The sequence below is a fragment of the Dermochelys coriacea genome, chromosome 2 (genome assembly GCF_009764565.3).
Source record: "Dermochelys coriacea isolate rDerCor1 chromosome 2, rDerCor1.pri.v4, whole genome shotgun sequence".
Lineage (NCBI taxonomy): Eukaryota > Metazoa > Chordata > Testudines > Dermochelyidae > Dermochelys > Dermochelys coriacea.
Window position 1 is genome coordinate 95,361,491 of NC_050069.1, and position 24,764 is coordinate 95,386,254.

A 24,764-nucleotide genomic window follows, 5' to 3' on the forward strand; every position below is an offset into this window, starting at 1 on the left:
AAGATGGATCGGGGGGCAGCTCCACACCACACTCCCTGTGTCCCTACAAACACAGTCAGGACCCCCACCACAAGAGCACAGTTCGAAAGTTACTCAGTCTTAAGGTCCCCTCCACGGTGGGCTGCAAAATCTCTAGATGCTCCCCCACATTAAAAGCCTCCCAGTTAGTTAGGTGGGTGTGCATGTCAGGAGCTGTGGGAAGAAGTTGTGCTGTTGGAGAGGCTGAGTAGTACACACCATAACAGGCACAAGGAAGGAGGCCCTGAGGTAAGGGTGAAGTGGAGATTGAAGAAGTGAGGGTTGCTGTAGGGGAAGTAGCCCAGGGAATTGTACATGTCATGTCTCTAAAAGGTCAGCTACCCTAGCTGATACTATTAGGGTCCCTGGGCTGGAGCCCAGAGTAGAGGGTGGGCCCGGGCTCCCTTCCCCCATTTTTGCCCCCTGTTTAATCACTGAGACTGGGAGACAACAAAGACTGTGCAAGGAAGGATAACTTCTCCTCACCTCCCTCGTTGGCTTATGATGAAAATGGCTCAGTAAACTGTGACCCTTGTCTCTAAAGAAAGAAGTGTTACGTGGAGGGTCACAGTGAGCCTCTGAGGCTAGCGAAGTCCGCCAGGAAATGCGGGACCCACAGAGGCAAGGACAGAGCTTTGTCACAGTACATATATATTTCTGCATGTGAATATGATACACTAAGAATTAATGTTAGCTTCAGGAGAAAAAATAATACATTAGCATTTTTCCTTTTACAGAGCACAAACATCAACTTCCTTTTTGTTGGAGTGATATCACTGACATTCAAGAAGAGGATTGTATTGTTGTTTCACTAAACTTCTTGTTTTTCCCAGCAGCAGACAGATGATATTGAAGGGGTGAGATCCTGATTTCATTTATATGAGTGTAAATCTGGAGTAACTCCATTGATTTTAGTGGAGTTACTCTACATGTACACCAGCCTATGTGAGATCTGAATCTAGCCCATAATCTCTTCAACAGGATTATCTTGCCATCACTATTTTGTTTTTCAACTTTACTAGAGATGGAATAATACCCAATTCAGAATCTAGTGCACATGACTCCAGAGGTTTTGACATATTCAGAGTCACTCAGATAATTTGTACAAGTTTAAAAGGAATAACCAACCAAATATCATAATGATGTCACATCATTCACTCTCTTAAGTCATATGATTGGTCTCCAAGTTCTCACAAACAAATATTCATTCAGAGCATGGCTTGAGTGAATCCATTTTCACTTTGTTTTAGATTCTAGTGAAAAAAAAATCAGGCTGGGATGGGGGTTTTTTCTGTTTGTGAATCAAATTCCAGAAAAACTGACAGCAAAGTGTGCAAAGCTAGTTTCTCTCAGAGTAACGCACTGGCTGCTCCACACTACCCGTACAGAAAGAAATGGTAATCAGAAAAATCGAAGTTTGACAAAAAAGTGTGCAAAGGTTCAAGGAGAATCATGTGTTTAAGTAGTCATACAAACTCAGTCAGATGCTTCCTGGGCCTAAGAGTATGGGACCAAATCCGCAGCCATACATTGCCATAGTTTTGATGACATCATTGGAGCTACACCAATTTATTCCAGCTAAAATGCTGTCCTGATCTTTGCTCTTGTGGCTCTCGTTATAGTGTGTATGATAACACCCATTGTTTTATGTTCTCTGTGTATATAAAATTTTCCTACTGTATTTTCCACTGCATGCATCCAATGAAGTGGGCTGGAGCCCACGAAAGCTTATGCTCAAATAAATTTGTTAGTCTCTAAGGTGCCACAAGTACTCTTTTTCTTTTTGAAGTTTCACAGGATTCCATAAAACCCCAAAAGTACACCTAACTGTGCTGCAGGGAAAATTTTTCCTTATCTTAACTGATTGTCAATATCCTGAAGCATTAGGATTCATGGTAGCTCTTGTAATTTTAGCCTATTTGTAGGTGTTGTAACATCAGATAATCTTCTCTTTCATGTGTTTGATCCTTTTTTGGGTCTTCCTTCCCTTTTGCCTCAATGAGCATATAATTCCATGGGTTAATCACATACTGCATTAAAATATTTTTTTTTATCTTTTCAGTGTATTAACTTTTATTTTCATTTAGGACCTTCTTGATTTTATATCCTGGGAAAAGTGTGGCAAATTGGTTTTCTCTATAGAATTAATTATATAATGTATGATTGTGATTTTCAAATGGCCAGAGGGCATTAGATGCCCTGCTCCGTTCCCTGTGGAGGCTGAAAATTCCAGCCTCACAAGATGGCACTGTTAGAAACAGTTCTATGATTTCTTTCTTCCAGCATGTGAGCATGGATAGTCTTTCAAAAAATGCTGTGGTTGTTATTTTTGTAATATATTTTCTTTTGGGGGGAAGCTGTTGCAAGCATCAGAAATTGCACTCTGCCTTAATCGCTCTAACTGGAGAAAATAGTTGGGGCAGATTTGGCAGAACTAGGTATTGGTGTTGTGAATGAGATTTCTGAAAAAGGGATTTACCTACATGCTGTTACCACTTCTGTGCAAGGACTCGTGCATATATGGTATGTAAATTACACTAAGGAAATATCCAGAATCCATGTCACAGATTTCTCTTTCATTGAGAAATGTGCTTCCAGAACCCAGAACGTCAGCTACCATTTGGCTTCTTACTCTTTCCCTTTCTACACAAAATAATCAGTATTTTTTAATGTAATTAAAGACTTCATAACTGCTATTTTTGATAGCCCTTTTTAGGATCTTTTCTAGTTTTTCTCTCATTTTTTAGATGTACTTGTGATGGGGTTCCTGTTGCTGGCCGTGGTCCCATCCATGGTTTGCCCCTCATCCATGGCTTAGCCTTCCCCAAACAGCAACAGCTTCTGCTCCCAGGGAGCAGGGGCAGCCCATTCCCCCATCTAGTCCCCCCATTTTTGCTTTTTCAGATGCAGTCGGCCTGTGTCTGTGTAGACTTCCTGTCATGTCTAAAAGTGCAGTTGCACAGTTTCCTGTCTGAACCACAAATAACAGCAGAAGTCTCTACTGACATTGCATGTTTGCTTAAAGCTATACTGCCAATTGTATTCATGCTTATGAATATGTAATCAATATGTAAGGAGTAAGTGAGAATAGTTTGAGTGTAAGAAGCCAATTGCAAGGCTTGAACCAAAATATTATTTTGTAAGGATAATTAAGGTATATATGAGACTCTATATAAACCTATGGCAGTAGCGGCCAGAGAGAATTGATACACCCTCTCCAAATGGTGTCTTGCCCACTGACATGTCCGCTATGGAACTCCAAGGACCGGGGCATCCTCTTCATGACATGGCCAGAGGGTTGTGTCATGATCTGTGCTCCCCCATTCCAGGGGCCTTGCAGTCAAATGTCCAGCCACTTCCCCAGTGGCAAGTGGTGGGGGGGGTCAAGCCTGCTCATTACTCTGGGTCCCAGCCCAGGGACCTCATAGGTTGCAGCCACTTGCTGCATCCCCTCCAATTCCTCAGTACATTTTCATGGGTCATTTTTCCGCAGCCCCAACATCTTCTTCACACCCATCTCAGGGCCTCAACCTGGCAGTCCTAGCAGCCAGCCAGGAGCTCCCTCTGGCTCCCCTGTTCCTTCCCAGCACTGCTCTGTCCAGGGTGCTAGCTTTCTTCTGCCTGCAAGGTACTCAGTCCTCCCTCCTTGAGCTCCAGGGAGTAACTGATCCTTTGGCCATGCAGCTCTTCTTATATGAGCTTGCTGGGCCCTGATTGGCTGCTCCTTGCAGCTCCTCTCCTATTGACTGCTTCCTGCACAGCCTCCCTAGGGCTCTATTAAACGCTTTCATGCCAATGTGGGACAGACACCCAATCACAGTGTTGACCAAAACTGAATTCAGAATTCAATTTAATACTAATTTTATAAATTAACTATGGCTGAATAGGCAACCTCATGGATGCTGAGGTTTTTCAGATCTTTTCAATTATTTTTAGGGTCTGCAAAGTTTGTAAACTATGGCCTCAGTCCTGTTCCTTTCTCTGGCTGTTTATGCTCCATTTTTCACTGGACTACTCCTGCACTTTTTTTCATAGGATAACATTTTCAAAAGCACCTAAGTGACACAGAAGCCTAAGTTCCATTTGTAATAGTTTCTTTGACCAGGATATACAAAGAAACTGAGATTTTGTGACACTCTGCATCACAAAGACTAACTTTTAGGCACCTAGAAAAATCACAAGAACAATATTGCAATCCTAGCGTCTCTTACAAAGAATGGGGAGAGGAGGCAACTAAGAATGCGATCCACAAAAGCCAGCACAGGGATCTGTCTAAGATAACCAGTGAGAAATGTCAGCAAGAGGGGTGTTTCCTAAACCTGACCCTTACATGGAAATAGGCACCGAAATCTTAGCTGCAGGGAGGTGCCTATCTTGCTAAGAATCCACAAATTGGAATCCCTCTCTGACAGTCAGGTGGCTTAGGTGCCTGAGTTTTTTGTAAGAGTGAGTTAGATGCCTGCCTTGCTCAGCACAAAACAGGAAGAGGAGAAGGAACACACCTAATAACTTCTGGCCCCGTGGTTAAAACACTCACCTGAGATGTGGGAGACATATATTAAATTCCCCCCTGAGGGGGAGAAGGGAACCCCCTGTTCAAATACAAGGAAACAGCAAAGACAGGAGACACCAGCAACTTTGTATTTAATTAAACAGATTATTGAACAATTACTTCAGAAGGTATTTATAATGGAAACCTTGCCTGTAGCATACAGCTCAGTGACGAAGGTCCAAGGCAAACTACAGGGCAGACTCATAGGATGCAAAAGTCTGCAGAGCTGAGTGGTCCCACAGTAGCTTGCCAACCTTTGTTGGCCCAGTGTATAAAGCTCCATCAGAGTGTATTCAGGCTTATGTAGTCCAAGAGAGTTAGGGGGAATTACTCTTTTCAATTATTTAGGGAATGGATCCAGGTTTTCTCAGCTAGAGATCTTCAGCCCAAACTTACACTCCATCTTTAGGCCAAACTCTCCCAGGGTCCAATGTGAATTGTACCTGAATTAGGAGTGCAGAACTATGGCCGTAATAGTGGATTCAATATATATTACATGGAGTGATCAAATTGCATAATCGGAGAAATGAAAATGATCAAAGGTAGAGAAAAACTAAGGATGATAGGAGTGTCAGATTGAAGAAACCATGAATATACCCTGTTGGCTGCTAGGAGAAGAGAGATTTAAATTCAACAGTAATAAAATATTTTTATTCCTGGATGTTAGTGATATTTATTCCATCAGGGAAGAAGTGGAAGACATATAGTTGTGCTTTGTAAGAAAATTGTTAATGTTGATTTGTTTTATCTACTAAAGCAAAAGAAGTTAAGAGTAATTCACATAGGAAAGATACGGTATAGTAGACATTTAGTTTTCTGTCTCCATAAAATAATTTATACATGTTAATTAGTTCATGTTGGTAAAGTGCTCTGAAGAAGTACAGTGTTACCTAACAGTGGCAGATTATTAATTATTATTATATCATTTAGCTCCTCCAGTTGGTATAAAGTTTCACAATATATTCATTCACATTGTTCAGTAACTGATAAGCCCTCCTTCTTATGCAGGGCCTGAGTGAAAGAGCTTTGTATGTAGTGGTTCTACAAGCGCCAGGGGGGAACCATATCCTTAAGTCAGAAGACAGTCTGTAGCTACTTAGAAATGCCTCTAAAACAAGCAAACAAATAGACAACAAAAACACTGCAGTCCATGGGTTCCACTTACCGCTGTGGCCAATGTATCCTCCTATGTTAGAGAGAAAGATAGGAATTGCCATACTGGATCAGATCCAAGGTCTATCTTCTCCAATATCCTGTCTCTAACAGTGACCAATACAGGATGTTTCAGAGGACAGTGTAAGAATGCCACAGTAGGCATATCTTCCCTTCATATAGATCTCATCTTCGTCTCTAAAAGCTAGAGATATGCTTAAGCACTGAAGTACAAGGTTTAATATCCTTCCCAGAACTGCTGTCACTGATTATAACTCTGGACATTCTTGATATTCATATAACTATCCAATTCCTACGCTCTTGACCTCAGTGACTTCCTGTGGCAATGAGTTCTATATTTAATCATGTTGTATGAAAACGTATGATGGCGAAGTCCAAGATTGACAGCATGGAACAAACACTCCTGGTCACAACTAGGAGGAAAAGTAAGTTGTAAGTAAGTGCTGTTACATTTTGTTTTCCCCCTCTTCAGATTTGACTATCTGGGTTCATTTCAAAATTACAGTTTATAAATTTAAAAAGTTCTATTTTTTCTATGAAAACTGACTTTTTGTTTCAAAATTTAAGTTAATTTACAGTAACACAAGGTTTAAAAATGTTGAAATCAAAATATTTTCAAAACAAAATGGTTTTCTCAGTAGTGTTTGACACTCAGTCATGCTGTGCAACTTACATGCTCTAGAGTTCTAGCATGCAAAGGCAGAAGTACACAGAACTGACTCTGATCCTTCCTGACAAAAGGCCCTCACTCCACCTCAAGAGCTCTCACTTATAGAATTTGATAAGGTTCTATACCTTCCCCATTCCTATTCAATATTTATATGTAAAATCTCTTGGGGGAGATTGTGACTTTCAAGAGTTTTTAAAAAGTCCTGCACAAGAGGATATTAAGCAATCTGGAGGAGAGATAGATAGTATTAAATGTCTTTAGTACACATACTCTGGGCCTGATTTTCCTTTACATTAAGGCTCTGGGTACATAAAGGGACCTTAAAATGGTGGCCAACATGGAAGTATTTGGACCTGATTCTCATTTACACTAAGTCCCCTTTAAACAATTTACACACATTTTATCAGTTCTAGTATCCATTCTTTCTATGGTTATGTAATGCAACTACCTGTGTTTTCAGAAGGATCACCTCAAAACTGTTCTTGTAATGATGAAAATTCTAAGAACCTATTGTTTCCCAATGCCTTGCAGAGAAGACAAATGTGATGAAAAAGGTTTATCTTAAGACTAAAGTGCTTCCTCAGGAAATTCTTCTTCTGGATTTTGTTTTAAAGGACTGTTTGAATACACAGCATTCATTTTAGAAGTCACAGGGCCAAATTACTTTCTAGCCTGATGGGTTGAAATTCTAATGAAGTCAAACCAGATCTTAACTTGGCTTTCTCTGTCTGCTATTCCAGGGTCAAACCTCAGAGGTTACACAGCACAGGACTCCAGCATACCATTCTATACACCCATCTCAGACGTCCTGAATCAATATACATGTTTTTTCCCCCTATCTCTGGCTTCTGTACCATCTAAGTGTTGAAATAGTGAGATCCCATCTTCTTTTTTTCCTAAGTTATTACTCTACCTAATGTATAACTATACTTCAAAGACCAGTTTTTATGCCCAGCCATTCTGTTTGAGTACAGAGACTAAATAAATGCAGTAATTCCCAATTTCACTTGGTCTTAAATTTACAGCTGTATGAGTTAAGGTGAGCCCCAACCTTAACCTACTTCTTTTGAACCAAACCGGTGAAAGTACCTATGTGTCAGCACAGATTTCACTTTCCTTCTGGAGCCATCAAAGAGCATTTCCTTTTGAAGTGGTAAGTAGTTGGCGTTTTGGCTTAATGCATTAGTGGATTGTTTTGTTTGGCCTCAGACTCAGAGAATTGCTGGTCTGATCCTTAGCACAGCAGAAAACTCTGGGATCTGAGAAATCTGGGACTGAAGTGAGTAATTGGAGGAGCTTGGCTGCACTAAGCAAGGGGTCATGCCTTCATCTTTCCCTGCTAATGCCTGCTTTGTGTTCCTGTCTCATTTGGTAGATTAGAAAGAGTTTTATAAGTGGAAAATACCAAATCCTCAGCATTTGTCTTATGTTACATCATTTCCTTTGCATATCAATTATGTAACATGCTGTTTTCAAGCAGTGAAACAGACTGATAAGATGGTGTGAATTGGTGGTTTACCACTTTAAAAAAAAATCTCTGATATCATTTAGAGGCAAGGTTCTAATGATGCTGTGAGGGGAAAATTGATCTTTGATCACAAATTCTACACTAATATCCTAGGATAGTCTTCCAAGTGTTAACCAACAAGCCGTTTGTTTCCTTAACTTGAATCAGTAGTCAATTTGAAATGTTCACACATTAAATAATTAGGTGTAACTTAATAAATGTTCAAATTCCATTTCCCCCCCGTTCTCCTCCATGTAACTGTCTTGTAGTTTATGTCATAATAGCCTACTTTTCAACAGGAGCATGTCTTAATATTGAGTGTATCAAATCTAATCCTACGGTTTATTGTGGGCAGCCACAGTTGGTCCTGTTCTAAGACTTTTCCTCCTTTTCTGTTGAATAGAAGTTATACTGTTGCCCTGCTGGTGGCCTGAATCACCTCAATTTGTTCTAGCAATCAGAGGCAGCTGCTCCATGTGAAAGGAGTGTGGACCACTGAACAGAGCATTAGGACTGACCTCAGGCTGAATGCAAAAGGCTCAGCCTTTTCTACTAGGCCAGTCGAGCATGTGCAAACAGATTTGCTGAAGTACAAAATGGTCCAGTGATTTAAAGCAGGTTTTCTTATTTCTTTCTCTCTTTCTCCCTTTTAGAAATGAAACAGGATCGAGGACAGACTGGGTACAATCTTAGCAACATCTGTTGCCTTTCACTTGGGTCTTGGCTGAGGACAATATCTTTTCAAAGAGGTACTGACATTTTACTGAAAGGAAAAAAGCCTTAAATAGAGAAGCATTTGGACATGTTTCCCAACACACACAGTTGGGTCTTTTTTATGGGTGTCTGTCAGAATGCACTGGGAAAAACACTTTTTTATCCCCTTCCTCCTGTTTCTAGAAAATTTGTCAGAAAACAAATCTTCAGCCAATTACTGAACTCACTGGGCTTATAGCATTGAAGAACAGTTATATTTTCCTCTTTTGGCTTTTATTCTCACTAAAGGATGTTTGACAGCCCAAATCTTAAACATACTTGCAAAGAATTATGAAGGAATTTATGCTTAACATTGTTTCATATCTGCTGCTTTCTAATTTTCTCTTTAATTTAACTTTTAAACTGACTAATGATTGCACTGCAATGTTTTAACACTTGCCATGACTGATATTATATGAAGATTAATTTTTAAAGTATATGGATGTTTTATATCCATTTTCAAATATATTTCCCCTCTCCCCCTCAAAATAATTGCAATATGCATTAATGTTAGCCAACACTAAGAAACAGTTACCAGCTTCCCCCCCCCAACATTGCTTTTCATAGGCAATTTTGCTCAGTCCAACCATGACATACCTTCATAAAAATGACAGATGAAGCAGCTGAGTAACTAGTGGGTATATTATCCTCCTGCAGGCATCTGCTGCTCAAAAAGCACCTATTTTTTAGTTGGCCTTAGGACTGAGACTGTTTATGTAACTCATACATGAAACCATTCTTACAGCAGTTCCACTATTTTGAAGATAGAGTAAATTAAATAAAAAGCTACTCAAAAGAATTCCAATAGATTCAGTCAATGTAATAGATTAGCAATAAGGATGTGTAGATATAAAGATAAAGGTTTACGCAAAGAGGAGAGCTCAACAATCCTTTACGAGAAAGTATATTGCTATTCAGGGTTTATAATTTATTTATTTAATGATTATGGCATAATTCAAAAAATAAAGAACATACATATATAAATGTTATAGGTTGTATATATTTTGAATATAAATATTTCAAACTATGAGATGATACAAAATACCTTAACATGACTTACATATATCAATGTGTGTGCACTTATTCTTATTTATTGGTATTGTGATAGTGTGGTATGTAGTACATACCATATATGTATGGTAGTGTGGTATGTAGTACATACTACCCAGTGTATGTAGTATATCATTTATATAATAAAAATATCTAATGAATCAGACAAAATAGTAGTAAATCTATTTAAAATCAAAGAAGCCTAGGATTGACAACACAAGAGCCGTCCTGTGGGCCAGCAAGTACAGCATCCTGGCTCTGGCAGTAGACAACATCTGGTGCTTCTGAAAGCCAGATGATGGCCCATCCTATGTACCTGTGCAAAGGAGTAAAAGGGTTAAGGTGTCCTTTACTTCCTACCACCAGTGCACTGTACCACCACTTCCTGCATGGGGTGGGGAGAGCAGGCTCCACAGGGGTGCTACTTTCTATCCTCCTTACACATATATTCAGGCAGAAGTGGGAGGGGACATGGGGGAAGTGAATAGGTGGAGCCTTGAATAAGTAATGAAAGAATCACTGGGGGCAGGGAAGTGAGAGCAAGAGAGAGACTTGGTAGACTGGTGGTTAGAGCACTCACCTAGGAGATGGGAGATGCAGCATCCAGTGCCCCTGCTCCAATGGGCTTTTAAAATTATTTACCTCAGTGGAACAGCTTCAACAAGAGAGACTGAGGGACATACCTTTCAGAATATCCCATGCACAAAAGGTGGCAAAGCCTACTTTGAATCCCTTCTCCCTCTCAGGTGGAGAGAGGACTTGCCCTACAGGTCTCAAACATACTAGGTCAATACCTTAACCACTAAAAGTTACAAGGGAAATCCTTCTTTCCCACCCTGGCTTCTTGCTAAAATGGTATAAGTGCCTATTGCCAAGAGAAGGTTTGCAGCTGGGAATCCCAAGCAGAGGGTGATGCTTTCCTGAAGCCTGGATTTAGGTGCCTATCTCTGAGAGAGGGGCAGGACTGAGCATATATCCCTTGGCGTGGCACCTCTCATTGGCTGATTTAGGAGCCACCGTGCCAGTTTTTGCCAGTCCCATTTGCCATGCATATATCTCTCCCCATTCATTGGATAGGAAGCCTGGCACTGAACTCAACCTTTTTGACTAAAAGTTAGGCATGGCAATGCTCGGCACCACCATACTTAAGTTTCTTTGTGCGTCTAGCCCTTTGTGTCTTGTAGACATATAAGGACACTATATCTAAACATATGGGTATTTAACAGTTTATATCATATTTAAATGCAGTCAGTACTCACAAAGAGTTACTTCACCCCAGATCCTCAAAAAGAAGCATGCAGCAGACCTCTTATGTTGAGTGGAGTCCCACTCAAGTCAGTGGGGCTGCCTGTACGTCACTCTTGGCAGGGCCATTCATACATTCTTGCAGTCTGTTGGAAAATTGTCATGATGTGTGCTACAATATAAACCAAAAAAGTTGAGCTAAATAGCCTATGAAAATGTATATCAAAATATCTTATATCTCAAATCGGTGTAATGTACTGTAGATATTTTTTTATGCATGGATGCAATAGCTCCAAGCAGCGTCTGGCCCTTTACAGACATGTAGAATTACAAAGTCCCTACCTCAAAAAACGTAGTGTTGATAGATAATGAATTAATGGAAGCCGCAGGAGTGCAGAAAGGCCAGGAATATCCTGATCCTGAATATACTAGTAATAAAGGTTAGGTTCTCTGCTACCAGAAAGCTTTTTGCTGTGTCTTGACAGGTATTTTTTTCCTGTTTTGAGAAATGGGAATGAAGGAAATAATTGTAGACTGAAGAAAGTCAGTGCATGGTTCTGTATTTGATTTATAACTATATCAGTGTGGATATGGAAATCGACAACAATCTGTCTTCTGAGATAGAAGGTCATAAATTAAAGTCATACACCTGAACTTATTCTCAGAGCACTTCTTGGCAATAGGAAGAGTGCTTTCCTAAAGCAACTTATAGTTGTACTGGTGCTTTTTTTCAAACCATATGGTATAGTTATTAGAGGTGCTATCCTTCAGATGAAATGTTAAACAGTAGACTCTTCTACTTTCACAAATAGTAAGGGAAAGTTAACATTATGTCTCTGAGTGTAATATAGTCTAATATCCAAGGCACTGTGCAAGCTGTTGCTGAACGCATAATGACTGTTATTTTTGCCTCCACAGTCACTGAGCTACAGCTACCAGCATCTAGTCATTGCTTTTTAAAGCATATACTTTTGAGTATGGACATAAATAACAGTGTTGGGAGACCGGACAGCTTAGCGGATTAGTAATGCGGTTTAGAACTTTTTATGTCTATATCATCAGTTCAGAACCAGCCCTGAGCAGCAATGGCCAAAAGTTGTTACCATCTGATGGCTGTTTGAGAGTCTATGTGAAATGAGTTTGTGATCTCAGTTCAGACCAAATGTCTGCAGCACAGAAATCATCCATTACTACTGGTATGAAAGAAAAAAGGCATCTCCATTTGAAGGCTTAGTAGAAATATCAAGAAGTAAAAGGACATAGTGATCAAGGTACTTTCTCACACCTAGAAGTGGTTCCTTCAGGATGTAGCCAAGGCATATCCATAGGGTGATCTAGCTTCTGTTGCTGCTCCCCCGGCACACCTGTTTTTCTGACAAACTGAGAACTCTCACAATTACTAAATTCCATAGAAAACATGTAAAAAGAAAGATAAAATCATTAGAAGTGTAGGTGACAGCCAGACTCAACTAGCCAATGTATTGGATATAGCCTGCCTCTCTGTCAAAAACTCATCAATAGGTCAGTGATGAATATTTATATATATTTTATTAGCTTGTGTTACTAATAAGACTTTAGATTTCTAAAACTGAATAAGAATAATTTACTATTTTATATTTTATTCAGTTTGGGCAGTGAAACTAAACTGATCTGTTCAATCAATTTCTTTTTTGTTTTTGAAGTCACTGGGCTCAGTTTTGCTCCCATATAAATCAATTGATTAAATAAATTTAATTTCAATTTCGGAATGTAAAAATTAACACAAAAGAAAAAATGCCTATTTTCATTATAATTTGTTTTAAAAATATACAACTATTCCATGTATTCCATTTCCATTTATTAATTCATTGATAATAATTGATTTACAGAGTGTAGATCTTTGGCACGATATACTTGACAGTGTGCTTTTAAACTTTTTAAGACACTGAAAGCTTTTAACTTAGCTAATACTGAGTATTAGTATTCTGCCTCAGTGGTATATCAGAATCAAAATACAGGTGAAATAACCCTTGTTTCATGAATAGTTTAAAATTATCAGATAATTAATTAGCCCACACTATGAGTCTCAATGGGACAAAGCTTGTTGCTTTCAGTTAAAATTTATAATACTAGTTCCCTCCTACTGTTTCGCCTCCCTTCCTTGTCCCATGTTCAAAAATGAAAGATTCTTTTCAAAACATATTTTCATCATTGAAGTTGTGGCTATCAAATTAAGTGTGAAAATATAAGGATTCAAAATTCTGATTAAATCTCATAAAATGTGACAGGACGCAAAGCCCAGGAATTTATTGTATTTGGTGACTTAACAATAATCTGTTCTTGAACCTTGTTTTTTTAGATCCGTGCCAACCTCCCTAATTCCCCTTATTCATGAAAGATGCATTAAGATATCCTTTTTTTGCAATCTTGGACAAATTTTGAATAGTTCTGTACAGCCATGTATCAGGTTTTCTTGCTTGAATTCATCCTATTAGAATATGACTGTGTACTTGTGCTATGTAGGTTACAGAATGCAGATTGCTTCCAGTTACATCTTTAAACCACTTCTCCCTCAGTTCACAAATGCTATGATTCTGTATTGCCTATCTCTCCTAGAAGGATGACTTCAGAAAACACATGCCTAAAAATGAAGCTAAAAGACAAGACACACATACTGCCACAGCAATTGTTCCATATTGCATTTATTAAAACATTTGTGTTTGTAATTTAGTTATTGCAAACTGCAAACAAATCCAAAGATTTACACTATTTAGTATAGTAATTTAAAATAGCCCTCTATTTGTAAAAATAAGCCAATGACACTATTCTCAAGGTATTTTGTTATAAGTAGTGCCACACTTCACAATATGATCTATCAGAGAGCAACATTTAATTACAAAAAGGACAGTTTTTTTGCTTTTTGAAAGTTCCAGAAGGCTTTCAAGAAAAAGACTATAAATCAAAAGACAACATTGGCCCAGGCCTATTTCAAACAGTTGCCCTTGATATGATTCACTGTTCTAAAAGCAGTTGGTGTTAAAAATATTCTGAAACTAAGGAAAGTATCAGCCTACTACATCATTTGTACCCTGTGCCATTTATATAAGGAAGCATTCTGACTTCCTGGTAATATCACTTAAACGGGTTTCCGTTTTATTGCAGGAGGAAAATGTTTAAAGAATATTGAAATGAAACAAAGTGGTACTTCTGCTTTCAAAGATTAACCGAGTACAGTAAGTCAGCGATTCATATCTTATATTTTTGTCAACTCTCTCCTGAGCGGTGAGATTTCGCATGTGTGCCTATGTCTCGCACCTGCACGTGAGCGTGTGCCAATGTGTCTTCCTTGTCTTTCCGGTACGTACAGCTGAAGCACTGCCATTCACTCAATCTTCTCTTTCCACCATGTGGTTTATGATAAGCCCTTCTGGTTTTTGAAACCTGCGGTGCGGAGGAGGGGCAGTTGCACTTTACAGGCGAAGGCAGCCCCAGTCCTAGGATCCTAATGTGATCGCAATGACAGCCGAAGCCTGATCCAAACCTTCCCTCTGTATTTATAAGTTCTTTGATCCCAAGGCGCCGGCAGCGCGCTGTAATTAGGCTGTCAAAGCCGCAACACCCCGCCACCCTGTTACAAGCCTGTCGCCCTCCTCATCCAAGGAGAGACCCTGGAAGGAGAAATCTCTCCTCTGTTTTTTCCACCGCATGCATCCGATGCAGTGAGCTGTAGCTCACGAAAGCTTACGCTCAAATAAATTGGCTCGTCTCTAAGGTGCCACAAGTCCTGCTTTCCTTTTTGCGAATACAGACTCACACGGCTGCTCCTCTGAAACCTGGAAGGAGAGGTTTCAGAGGAGCAGCCGTGTGAGTCTGCATTGGCAAAAAGGAAAGGAGTGCCACAAGCACTCCTCTTCTTCCTTGAAGGAGAGAATCTCTGCACACCACTGAGCGCCCGCCCCCCAGTCTCCCAAGCCGCTCCTCGCTCCAGCCGCAGCCGCGGGCTGCACCGCGTCCCCCTGTGCTCAGGTGCCGGCTTCACACGCGGAGCCGCTCACACCGGAGCGAAGTTTTACCCCCAGCGAGCCGAGCGCGGGCGGAGCGGGGAAGGTGGAAGCGGGGCCGGGCTGAGAGGAGACTGGCAGGGGCAGAACTCTACCGCCAGAAGTTCCGAGGAGTTTGATGACTCCGCTTTCGTGCCTCGGGAGCTCAATTGGCCACGGCTCCTATGACGAGCGTAAGAAAGAAAGACATAAACCTCCCCCCCCCCCATCTTAAACGCTCTCCTCCAGCTGCACGCTTTCAAATGCAAAGAGCTCGCCCTGAGCTAGACTGGCTCCAGCCCCCCCCCGCCCCCAGCCCTGCTCCCGATTTTCAGCCACCGGGCTGCATCTGTGGCTCCCGTCAAGGAGGAGGCGCGGGGGGGGGGGCTTCTTCTTTGGATGCCTCTCCCGCAGCCACCGGCGGGTCTCCGGGAGGGAGGCAAAGTCTCAGTGCCGCCTCGGATGGCAGCGACGCCAGGCTCCAGCCGCTGAGCGGTGGCATCCCCCGTCCGCAAGCGCATCGCCCCCGCCCCATGCTCGTCTGCCCCCCCCCCCCCCCGCCAGCTCCGCGCCCAGTCTCAGCCGCGCTTGGCACGGGGAAGGGGCGCTCGCCTCCCGGCCGCGGACGAGGGGGCTCCGCTGCGTCAAAGGCGGGCGCTCGGAGGGGGTCACCGAGCTGGGGGGGAGGGGGGCGGGCGAGAGGCGCCTTCCGGGAGGAGTCCCCCCGCGGCGCTGCGTGGCGCGCGGCGCCCTGTGATTGGAGGGAGGGGAAGCCCCCTCCCCCCCCCCGCGCTGGAGCTGCCCGGAGCGCGGACGGACTCGGGCTGGCCGCGCAAGTTCTCCCCAGCGGAGCTAGCAGGCGCCCGGGCACGTGTCTGAGAGCATCCAGCGAGGACTTCGCTGGAGAGCCACCCCCAGCCGCTTGGATTAAAAGCCTCCCTGCAGCAGCCGACCGGGGGGGGGGGGGGAAGAGGAGGCAGGTAAGTGGCGGCTCAGACCGGGTGCGGGTGTTTTCGGGGGGCGGGCGGGGAGCCTGAGGAGGCGCCGGGACGATATTTCTCCCTGATTTTATCCCCTCGTTCTCCCTCGCTAAACTGCTCCCAGTCCAAAGTCAGATGGCGCTGCTCTGCCGAGGCCGGGGCTGGCTTGGCGTGGTTCGCCTTCAGAAGTTTCCTTTTCGCCGTGTTCTCCGGTCTGTGTGTTTGGAAAGAGACTCTGTGCAAATAGCCTGAGCTCGGAGAGAGCGGGGTCAGCGCGCTTTGGAAAAGCCATCGGAAATACACACGCCAGATGTGACAGCAGAAATAATCGAGAACTGTGATAACGATTTCAAAAAGAAAATAGCAAGACGGTCGCCCTGTTTCTGCACGTAAGTCACGCAGAAAAAAGGGAGACGATTACACCCTTCTGCAACATTTAGGAAGGAGCAAGTCTTTTTTTCATTAATTGATGCAAAACTCAGGTGGCTCTCTGTGTTGCACCCAAAATCCAGCATCAGGTTTGCAAATGTGGAAATGAGAGAGGCTTATTTCTTTAATTCGTATTCAGCCGGTAAGGTTAGCTCTGCAGTGCTTGAATGTTTGATAGTGACCCCCCCTCCCATCCATACACATACAAGCACGTCCTTCTTTCTTGGAGTAGAGTACATGCATTGCTGGTAAGTATTTCATGGTCTGGATCCTCTGGCTTCAAGTTGATAAACGGAGAAAATGGCTCCCCCCCCCAAAGATCAGTTCTTGCCCCTGTGCTTTCAATAAATGATGTAGTTCAGGTGAGTCAGGGTTATGTTGTGGTTGACTTCCCTGGTGATACAGGGAGGTTTTTTTGGGATGGGTATGGGGGAAGGATTAATGCTACTGAGGCTTTCTGATTCTGTGAATTGAAAGGTTGATACTTTAATCCGTTTCCATTGCAAAGAAAAATCTGCTTGATTGATAACTTCTCAAATCAAAGCAGAGACTTGAAAGGTTAGCGTATACTTTATAGTCCCTCTGACAAGACATACTGCCCTGCCATTTTTCAAATCAAAATGGGTAATCATAAAACTTGTAGGAAATAAATTCATTCTCAGGGAAGGGGAAAAATAAGAAAAACAAAACCCCAATCCTATAGCTAAACTGTCTTGAATGCCAGTCTCTAGAAGCACCTCAGCTTGGTAATGAAGTGTAGACACTTTACTTTTCTCAGACTTTATTATGATTAATACTTTTTTTCTCTTTGCTAAATGTTTTGAAGTTAACATGGCAAGGTATTTTATTGCATGGTCATGAATGAGAGCCTGGTAAAGTGATGAGGGTCATTTAAGTACCAGGATTGACAGGTTACATTAATAGCAGAAAAGTTGTGTAACTATAACTTGCTTTAACTGCTGCCTAGAATAAGGCTTCTAAGGATACAGCAGGTAAAAATTGATTAGGAAAGATCATGCTGTCAGCAACATTAAAACAGTTTTAAACAGTGACAGCAGTGTAGTTAGGCTGTTTAGAAATAATCTGGCCATGCTTCATTAAAACTAGCATGGTTTGACTGTGCTGGTATTACCTTTGAAATATTCAGCTAGGGTCCAAATGTGACTTCTTGTTGAAAGTCCTTGACTAGACTTTCTAGCCTTTCCAGTTTGCAACTACCAGGAGATCTAATCTAGACAACCTTTTGTGTTTTTTGGAGCAGTGAAAAAAGATAAAAAAGTATTTAAGCAAGCAAACAAACAAAGCCCACGGAAAAGCGGAGAACAGAAAGAGAGTTAAGAGCTGACTCTGACAACTTCTTATATTAAAAAAAATATTGTCCTTGGTTTGAGAACTTAACAGACACAAACTTCTAATAGTGTTAGGTAAATATCAGAGTCAATAGTCTGATCTAGTACTGTATATTGGAAGTCTTCTTTAATTGGACCATTTCCTGTTGGTGAGAAAGACAAGGTTTTGAGATTACACAGAGCTCTTCTTCAGGTCAAGAGGTCTGTAAACTGGAAATCTTGTCTCTCCCATCAACAGAAGTTGGTCCAATAAAAGATATTCCGTCACCCACCTTGTATCTCTAATATCCTGGGACTAACATGGCTAAACAACACTGCATACCTTGGAAACATGTCAGTTAATGTGAAGAAAAAAAAAACAATCAGTAATGCAGACCATTTACCTGCAAAAAAAAAAAAGCCATTAAGCTTTGCAGTTGTAATCAGAGGGCATTGTGCCCTTATAATGTGAGATATTATTGTAATTAAGGGTTGCTATGGGTCATTAGGACTGTGTTAACAATTAGATGACAGCCTCACAACTCTTTTAAGTCTGCTTTTATTGATTTAATAGCAAAGCGCTTTTACCCTTCTGTATAAAAGTGCAATTGTAAAGCATCTGTGTAACTTGAATTGACTTATAACTTATCCTTGAATTGACGGTAATGTCCTATGAACAGAAAGTGATGCAGCTTCAGTGTAGGCTTCTGTTTATCCTTCACATATATGCTCAATACATTGCAACTTTTTATGTGTATGTTGCGTTCATCTCTCTCTATTTAATCTTGTTAGCATTCAGGCAGTAAAGATTTGAGGAAATCTTCATTAATACATATTAAAAAAACTCCATGTTACTTTACCCTGAGCTAAAGTCCTTATTTATTAAACAAGCATTGCTGAGGTTTCTTAAGGCTTCTCAACACACAAATTGCATCCTCTGTGTATAGAAAATTGTAAATTGGGTATTTTCAACTTGAAGTGATTTGGGGCTAAAATTGCTACTTAGGAGCTAGTTTATGAGTACGGTGTTGGTTAATAAATTTTCATTTTGCATTTCATTGGCTATTTCTAAACCTGATATTCTGCTACCATTTTCAATGGATCCAACTTCTTAGCCATCTAATTTGTCTTAGATGATCACATACAATTTGTTTATGTCTGCTTTCATGTCACTACTGGGTATTACTGTGACAATAAAGGATCAGTTAATTCTAGCTGAGGGAGGGTGCATAAGATATGTGATGATTCCCTCAATCCCTGTCTGTAACACCACGCTTAACCATAAGCAGTAATACAGGAGTACCTCCTCTGGGGATTTAGAGGTTCTACAGGGAAATACCACAAAGTAATTTCTTTCCCTAGGTATTGTATGAAATTCTACAAACTAACTGAGAATGCAAAAATCAAACTAAGGCAATTGTTGAAATTTTTCTATTTGTACTGTATAGTTACAACTGTAAAAATACTGTTAAATATTTATTTTCAGATATCTACATAACTGATCAAGTTAGCATGATCCTTTTCAACAACAATTTAGTATAGGGAGGCTACAAAGAACTTGCATATGGAGAAAATGACAGACTTTTTAAAAGTATGCTTTAAAAATAGCATTTCAGCCATATAATGTCACATAATCAACTCCAGAATACCATGGAAGACTGAATAACAATCACTTTGCTTTCTGTGTACATTTTGAAAGACTGTTATTTATTAAAGTCTGCCTATTGTTTTTCTGTTGTCTTGCCAAATCCTTTCACCTGAGTCACAGGGCACTGAAGCTAGTTTTGTGTAACAGTGCCATATGTTTAGAGTAGTGTTAGTTTTTTGCTTGATAACCAGATGCAGACTACAGGATGTGCACTCCATTTACAGTGCTCCCATGTGAATATTTAGGCCAGTTAGTGGCAGGAGATTGTGGTCTGTAGTTGTAATGTCATCTGGCACAGGGAGTTAATGGGTTTGATCATGCTGGCTTGACTTGTAGAACCTCACTTGCTCAAAGGAGCTCTCTTTTTTTGAGAAGAAAGGTAAAGCCAGCAGTTGCAATCTATACTATAATTATCTAGATTTGTTCTCATATCTTCACCCGTAGTTGTCTAAACAAGCATGGATTTGATGTTATTTAATGTAAAAGAGACACCTGTGATAGCAAAGCCATGTATGACACTCTTTAGAGCCTGCAGTCACTAAAAGGGGAATTTTATTTTGTACAGAAAATGATACCATTTCCAACTGGCATTGTAAAATAGAATGTCAAAACATAAATATGTCAGTTGTAGTAGCTCAGCTATCAAGGGGCTAACCTGCTGATTCCACTACATTCAAGGGATCATGGTTCAAGTTCCAGTGGCAATAGTCAATTCTAGGATTATCTCAGCACAGAGGGTGTTACTTTATTGAGTGACTGATCGGTAGTGAGAAAATTAAGGGATAACTTTGCACTATTGACCCATCTGGGGCATCATTTACTGGATATTATTGTCTTGGTCCCACTTCAGGGATGTTTCCAGAGACAGTGAAGATGAGGGTTAACCTCTGTGTATTGCCATGGTATTGAGAAGTTAAAGCCATTTAAATAAAGGATAATAGATGTGGGGAAGGAAAAGGGGTTAGAAGCGGTAAAACTCCTCAGTTACACACTTAAAAAATTGTCATGAGCTGTCTGGGAGACTTCACAACAGAGTATTACACTGTCGTGTGAAGAAATGTAGGATTAGAAAAACTTTCAGACTATCATTTCCCAGCCTAGAAGTATTAGACCACATGTATTGGGATGTGAAAGGCAAGGAAGTTAGGGTGGGGCTGAATAGGTGGGATAGGAGGAGTAACATGGTTCATGGACTAAACTGGCAACGAGACAGTAGTAGCAATGTGTGAGTGGAGGCCTATGAAAATAATGAGATAGATTTTCTCTGTAAAACAGAGGAGGTGGTAGGAGGAACTGAGGATGTTCTATTGAATGGCCTGGAGGCTTGGGGAAAGCAGGGAAAGGAAGAACTTACACGTAGATATCTAGAAAAGGTGAGGGGAAGAAGTAGTCTCACCCCTAACCACAAACAACAAGAACAAGTTTAATTACTAGTACAGACATTAGCAACTGAAACAAAATATTGGGCCAGAACTTCAGTGGGTTAAAACTGGCCTTGTTGCTTTGAAATTAATGGGCTTTGCCAGTTTAGAACAGTTAAGGACCCATGATCAGGCTCTTTTCTTACAGTCAGGATTGCCCTTCTGAAACAATGTACAATATTCATTCTGACACCATCAGATTGTGCTGGCAAAATAAAAGCATCTAATTTCTCAGTTTAAAAGTGTTCACTGAAAGTCCTTTACTTGTCGAGTTTAGTTCAAATGCAGTTAAAATCTTCTCAGTAGCAAGATTCCTTTAGACCTGTGATTTTTTTATGCCATAATGTTTTACAGATCAACTAGCTAAATGTCTGTGTGAGAACACAAAAAACTATACAGTAAATGTTCAGTCACTCCTTATGGATTTTTCTGATTCTTCGGGCTCATTCCATAAAGCACACATTTCAACCATTTTGAGATATGCCAGTAGCCAACAGAAATATTAAAGATCCTGGTCACAGAATATACTCCCTTAGATTACAGAATTTATCCCTTGAATTACAGTTTGATGATGTTTGACACTTTTGGCAGACCAGGGAGCTTTGCACAAAGTAAATTACAAAGCTGAGCTCTTCCTGAAAACGAACTGCAGTGACTTAAAAACATATACAATCCCAAATTATTTCACACCCTGACATTTAAAAGCTGACCTCCTTTTCTGCACCTACAATTTGAGGACACACATTTGCACCCCAAAACTTGTGTGGACACAACTTACATCATTTGGACGTCCGACTACTGGACCATTTTAAAGGTATAATTAGGTGCTTAAATTTTTAACTTACATCAGTTGCATCTGCATATAATGTCTCCCTCAATCATTTGCACCCGGAATACTGTGTGGACAACCTTATTCAAAACAAGAACATTTTAAAACAAGATAGACAATAATTGAGAATCAGTTTCTCCTTCACTTGGTACCTAGTCCTTCAACAGCAGATGACGCAAATGACACTTAAATCAGAGGCCAGAGCTGCATTGGTTGCTTCAAGTGAAGCACAGAACCCTACATTTATGTCTTGGCACGAAAAATGCCTTGCAGTTTATCTTTTGGCTCAATCAAAAGGATGATAGATATAGATGCAGCAGATGATTCGGAAGAGATAGTTATTCCCCATATGTGTATTATTCTATATACATACAGTGAGAGAGAGAATATAAGATATGATATATATGAATATACTGTATTGTATATCTGTGCAATCATAGAGATATGAATGAGAGAGAAAATGAAATTCATTTTAATAAATAATTGTCTGTTCTTTCAGGAAGCAAAGAATATTATGCACTGGATATTGATTTTTTAAAGGAATTATCACGTTGAAATACTAAACATGCTGGAAGGGCAAAAAAAAATCCCTAAAGAAGTAGTTCATATAAAATAACATATATTAATAGTAAGAGGCATAAAATATTCATTGGAAAAAGTGTTTTGCCATTTATCTGAATAAAAGTAATAATAAAAGTAATTGGAACAATCAGACAGTGTGATAAAACTATTTGAGAATTGGTAAGGAATGATTTCTTCTGAAGTACGAATATTGTATATACTGCTTTTTATTAGATTGTGTTCTCTAGAATATGGACTGTATTTTGGCTAGTATTTTGGGTGTGTTTTTCAGTTCCATGCTGTGGTGTGTGGCTAGGGACCACAAAGATGGCACGCCACATGGTGGTTTCCATACTTTCCTTCAGGTGTAAAAGAACGGGGATCAGAAAATGTTCAAGATAAAAGTTACAGAAATACTAGGTTTTAAAAGTCTGTTCAGAGCAAGACATTTCAGAGTGCTCTGTAGAGAGACTATAACATACTATAAATGTTTTATTGACATTTTTAATGAAAATCCATTTCATATTTTTATCTCTGATAGATATTAGTGTGCTGCCTCTTTGAAATAAACAGATAGTATAAACAATGGCAGATGGCTGCAGCTAACCTGGTGTAACAGAGATGTTGAGTTCATACTTTGAGGGTGCATTTACAATTTCTGATGTGAACAACACTTCTCTGGAGAACCATCTCTTAACTGAACTGAATGGTGGAGTGAGAAACATGTCTCATTCAGCCAGTGAACAAATCCTCTCCTTCATGCTATTATTTTTGCTGTTTTTTTTTAATAAGACTATTGTCTTAATTTAAGGCTCACATCAAAGTTGAGCTTTGGCTATTCAGAAGTAATCATTCAAACATAGAATAAATAATTCATACACCAGTTAGTTGATACTGGCACTTTTATGTTAGTCACACTGCAAAAGGAATCTTCCGTGTTCCAGAGATGCTTCAGAATCGTAGCATTTAGAAATCAGGGTCATGAGATAATAAGTTGCTTATTTTCTTCATTGCCTGTAGCAAGGCGCTAGCTCTTTACATATGGAGCTTTCAAATTACTGCTGCTTAGTGAACATGCTTAGTGGGTTTGTGGTTTATCCCACTGGTCTCTAAGTAGAGCCTTTCTGTTGCAAGGCAGTACCCTTAAGGGATTACTATAAAAAGGCATTAAATACAGACTGTAATCAGAAGGGCTTTTTATTTGTTTTGGTTTTTTGCCCTCTAGCTACTTTTAGAAGATATATAGAAATTGCACAGCTAAAAAATAAAACAAAACAAAAAAACTCTGGATACTGTGCACAACTTTCAGAAACTGTATTTCACTCAGTTCTAATAAAGATGGCTAGTAATACAAAAATTTACCTAAAACATTTAATGTGTAATCGGTAGTCCACTCAGTTAAGTAAACTATGCAAAAAGATTAACTCTTTTTTTCTTCCAGGGCTTTTTCGATCACAGTATTTCACTCTGTATGGATTACTGTACTTGGTAACCATTTTAACTTCATCCTCATTTGCCCTCTTATATTTGACACATTTCTAATGCATCTTGACTGCCTGATACATTGGCCTGATAAGGAGCAGAAATCCTTACTGCAGGAGGAAACATTGCTTACATAGAGTTAAACCAGTCAGATGATATCTCTGCAATGTAAGACCTACTTTTGACCCTCTCAAATAACTCTATTTTTATTTAATTATTTAGGTTAAAGGTTTTGGGAAAATAACCACTTTGCGTTATAATTATATAAATATATTTGATAGATCAAAACAGATTTAATAAATGCAAGAGGACAGAGAGTATATCAGAATGATTTAAATCCATGTTTTGGTAAATTTCCCATGCTATTTTGAGGCATTTTGTTGGGATTGGTCATCTTTCCTAGTAAATTCTGCCAGCTCCTGAATAACCAGAATTTCGAAAGTGAAACAGAGAAGATATAGTATAAGAAAATGTTTGTGTTACTACATAAGAATCATTCAGCCTCACACCAACATTGCATTGAACATATAAAATCAAATTATTTTCTGACATTTTTGAAGATATAAATAGTTGCGTAACATGCTTCATATCATATCTGACACTTGGTTTTGAAATGGGAAAAAAATGAATGGGGAAACTCCTGGCTTTTTAGCTGATCAGATTCAAATCAGAACACATCAAAACATCTGGTGTACTGTGACTCAGAATCAATCAAGTTGTTCTGAGTCACCTTATACTACTTTCTATCACTTTCCTTTGAATGCAAAAGATTTAAGCCAACATATTTTCTTTCCATTGGTATGAATCACTGCTGTTAAATGCTTTGTTCTTATGTCCTAATAATGAGAAGTAAAATTAGCTGTAACAGAGAGGAGAAAAAAATCAAAGCTAGTAAATGTAAAATAATTAGAAGGAGGGGGAAAGAGAAAAGACTGTATTAGGAAAACTGCATACATCAAGAGAACGTTCATCAGAAAATTATAAAATTGTGTATGATTTTATGATTAAAATACAGATCAACCAGCAAGATTAATATAATCAAAGTAAGACAATATAAAATTTCAAAGCATTATTGTATAAGCTAAAGTCTGTTAATACT

At 39.9% G+C, this 24,764-nt stretch overlaps 1 protein-coding gene across 3 annotated transcripts in view; it reads left to right on the top strand.

Moving 5' to 3' along the window:
* Positions 1-15,393: 15,393 nt before the first annotated feature.
* CDH7 (cadherin 7) overlaps positions 15,394-24,764 on the top strand; it is a 107,514-nt gene continuing 98,143 nt past the window's right edge. Inside the window, exons 1-2 of one of the 3 annotated variants that reach the window (XM_038391293.2) lie at positions 16,028-16,356; positions 23,625-23,833. The gene's annotated coding sequence lies outside the window, so the exon portion shown is untranslated. Of the gene's footprint in view, positions 16,357-23,624; positions 23,834-24,764 lie in introns of all 3 variants that reach the window. The other 2 variants (XM_038391294.2, XM_043508157.1) reach the window with 2 other exon arrangements.